This window comes from Artemia sp. Qi Xiang Cuo, chromosome 20 (assembly GCF_049724085.1).
Source record: "Artemia sp. Qi Xiang Cuo chromosome 20, ASM4972408v1, whole genome shotgun sequence".
NCBI classification, from domain to species: domain Eukaryota; kingdom Metazoa; phylum Arthropoda; class Branchiopoda; order Anostraca; family Artemiidae; genus Artemia; species Artemia sp. Qi Xiang Cuo.
In genome coordinates this window covers 27916652-27920668 of record NC_142813.1, presented here as the reverse complement: position 1 = coordinate 27920668, position 4017 = coordinate 27916652, and the positions used below count along the sequence as shown (strand labels likewise).

General features: G+C 36.3%; 1 pseudogene; it reads right to left on the bottom strand.

The window, feature by feature from the left end:
- Window positions 1–217: 217 nt before the first annotated feature.
- On the bottom strand, window positions 218–2767 carry LOC148940060 (eukaryotic translation initiation factor 3 subunit C pseudogene; annotated as a pseudogene).
- Between the last annotated feature and the right edge of the window lie 1250 nt (window positions 2768–4017).

The following is a 4017-nucleotide window of genomic DNA, read 5'->3' as shown; positions in this document are numbered from 1 at the left end:
AGCGGTATTTGAACTCAATTAGGGAACGTTTAATTTCTGCCCGAATCATCTTTAGAAGGAAAGAATCTTATATTTTAAATATATGGTATTCTACTGATGGTGCAAATTTTTTTTTTTTTTTTTTTTTTTTTTTTTTTTTAAATACCAGCGACAGTATATTTTAATAGAAACTTCCAAAATTGTTAAAACATACATAATCAGCTGTTTTATTTTTTAACTATGAATAGACACCCCTTCTAGTTCTTTCCCGATCACTTCTTCCAGGCCAAGCTCCACCTTTGCCATCTTCTGGCCTTTGATATGGCCTATCCCTATATCCCTGTTGCATTGGCACTCGACCGCCCTGCTTTATTTCAGGTATTCTTTCGTTGTTTTCAACCAATGACAGAAGTCGATCAGCTAACTGAAGTGAATATGATTCTAGACGACTGTGCTCAGTTCGATGCATAACTACACTTTGAGTTGGCTCATCTAAAGATGCCATCAATTCTTCACGGATAATCATCTTAGAAACAATAGAATGAACATCCCTAAGCTCAAGTTGGAACATCTGAGAAAGTCTTCGAACAGAAAAGGAATCATATACTTTGGAAAATGTAAACAAGTAGGTTCGCATTGTTTCTTCTTGGATTTTGCGAATCAATGTTGGACGGACATCTCCTTGCTTGAATAAAGACCACACCTTGGTATTCATCTTATCATTGATTAGATAATTTTTACATGCTTCCCAGTTGCCATTGCGCATGGCCTTGGCGGAAGCTACAACGTGTTCTCTCATTGATTCGGGTGGACCAATTACAGCTTGACGTTCTGACATTTTAAGTTGATGATGGAAACTTTTCGAAATCATACGCCTTCTAGCATCACTTTCATAAGCGGCCATATACGGGATTTCAATCAGCATAGCTGAAACTAGGTAAACACATTCCAGCAGCTCCAAGTTGATTTGCATGTGGAAGGGCACTTGTCTTTGTTTTTCAAGCTTCTCCTGTTCCTGAGTCCTATCCATCTGTCTTGTCATCAACAGACTTTGAGCAAGCAATTCTTTAGCACGCCCGCCAGACTGAATATCCAGTAAAGCATTGTGAGCATCTTTAATGCTTCCATAGTGTAAAGCACACGTACCTAACTGTACCATTGTGCGATTGTACAAGATCTGAGTGGGTGGATCTGAATGCTGAATAGTTTCCTGAAGATGGGACATCAGCATTAAATTCCTAGCGGCAAACCACCGATTATGAAGGCTTAAATGATAAATTTGATAAAGAACTGCTCGCTGACGCAAGCGGTCTGTATTATCTTTTCAACAAATAAACTTGCAAAGTCGGTCCATTGTATTTAAACTCGTCGGCTCCTTCGTAGTTTCATCAAGAGCCTTCATATAAATTTTATAGTAGATATGATCCATTTTGAGTATATAAGCCCGAAAAATATCGGCTGATTTTTCAGGTTGCTTTTCAACATAAGACGTGACGTCGTCTATCAATTTAATAACGCGATTTTCGTCACTAAGGCGTATCACATACTCGTTACTTTGACAATCAAGGTCCTTCAATATCTTAATGAATTCAGCATCTAGTCGTTCAACAACAGTTAGAATACAGCCCCTAATTCTGTAGGGTGAACTACCAAATTGTTCATTCTCTTCTGTGATTTGCTCAGTCAAAGTAATGTCGTCATGCTTATCCAGCATTTTGATCAGTTGATCTACTGTGACTAGTAGCTTGTCCCAATGTTCAACCTTCATTGCATCCAATACTTTGGTACTATAGTCAAAAATAGCAGCAACTAAAGAAAGACGAACTTTCACTGAAACACCTGGACCCAGATCATTAGCTTCAGTGATTTCCAATAGCTCTTGAAGCATGTCTACCATTTCCGCTTTGTTGGTTCCCTTTTTGCCTCTTGCAGAAACGATTTCATTCAGCTTCTTCAAGACACTTTCAACTGTAATCTCTGCGTTTTTATCGAACATTTTTGGCTTAGTTGGCATCGGGACACCACCTCGCACAACTTCCCAGTCACCTTGCCCTTCAAGCTCTTCATGTGCTTCCTCTTGTTGCTTCAGTTTCTTTTTCTCCTTTTCTTTGTCTTTCTTTTCCTTTTTCTCACGCTTTCTTTCTTTTCTTTCTTTCTGCTCCATCTTGCGTAGCTCTTTCTTTAAAAATGTCTTGGCTTTGGGCTCCTTTACTGCAGCTACTTCTATTTCTTCATCTTCGGATTCACCTTTAGCCTGTTCTGGCTCTTCGTCTTCAAGATCTACCGCTTCCCTGAATTTTAGTAGATCACCCTCAAATTCTTTCAGTGCCTTCTTCAGTTTTTTGCCTTAACGTAGCCAAACTCTTGGCATTATTTTTGGACATGCTATTCTTCCTGTATTCATTTCCCAGATCCCAGAGATCGTTCACAAAATCTTATAGTTCAGCTAGCGCCCGAAGGAAAAATAGAGGAGTGACGCCATGGTCCTCTTTCTGAATAACTGGCAATGCTTTATTGTAAGCAGGCATTAATTCCTCAAAACTTTTAATCACGTTTGTAAAATCCTTGATTTTTTTGTGATTTCTCATTTGATGGATTGTCTCTTGCATTTCTTCATAGCGCTGTTCTTTTGCACTTTTGACAACACGTTTCTCATCTTCTTCTTCATCACTGACAACATATGTTGGTACAGGTTGGGCTTTCAATGGGATATCATCTTCACTGACTTCATTATCAGACTCAGATTCTGAGCTTACTGAAAAAAATCGACTCATCTTATATCTTTAGTACAATTCTAATCAAGACTGATAAAATTTACATCTTTGTTGTTCTTAAGTAGTAAAACTCGTATCTGGTATCCATAACCTAACAAAAAATAAAACTAATTTTTAAATTTTCAGGTATTTTGTTAGTTTGAATGAAAAGATTAAAATTATTGCTCAGATATCATAAATATTTTTGCAGTTTACATAATAACTTTAGCGATTCTAAACTGAATAATAAAATATATATTAAAAAATGTAATTTTTTGGTCTGAAAATACATAGTCAATCCCACATCGGGTAGTTAGAACCTAACCAAAAATAAAACTAATTTTAACATTTTAAGGTATTTTTCCAGCTTGTATTGAAATATTCAAACTATTGCTCGGATACCATGGATATTTTTGCAGTTTACACAAGCTGCAAGGAACGCGCAGGCTGACCTTTGTAAACTGAGAAAAATTTTACGAATGTTTTACCGGGATTACGAAAAATATTCAAAATTAAAGATTAAAATTATCTCTGAAAGAATAGATTTTGTTGAAAAGTCAGCTAGAGATGCTTTCGCAAAACTTCATAGTAATATCCAAAAGAAATGTTGCATGTTTAGTGAAAAGCTTCCAAGGTATGGACCGGCAACTGTGGAACAGTTTACAGATGTAATGGGAAATCTTATACATCACTGTGAATATATGGAGGCATAATTGTCCTTTACTTAGTTTCAGCTTAAATTCGATGATCGAGCCTTTATGTACTACATCCAACGACTATGACGTCATTGATCAATATTGTATATACAAAATTAAATTTTTCGTGAAATATAATTAATAAAATAAATTAAGTGCAAAAGGCGCTAGATCTAGCGATTTCCTTTAAAATGAGCCATTGAACAACTCTCTACGATGTTCCAGTGCCAAGCTATCTCTGGAAACAAAAGAAAGAAAAAAATATCCCGTTTGTGCAGAATAACGTGGTTAAAGTCAATTTTCTTGATTTTCAAGCCAATATATTTTCTTTTTTATTCAAGCCAAAGGGTGGTAAGTTTCCTTTATAGGGGTTTCGGACAAGGCGGTTCTAATGGTGTACTTTTTGTTTTGATCTGACTATTTTTCTAGGAGTTAGGGGTTTTTATATTTCTTAACATTGGACGTGATCGTCTCTTACTAGGTTGCTAGCTACCGCTGCAACCCGGATTGCTAGCTACCACTGAAACCCGGATTATTGTAATGATCTTCTTTTAATGTAATTTCGTAAGAAAAATGATTCTATTTTAAAA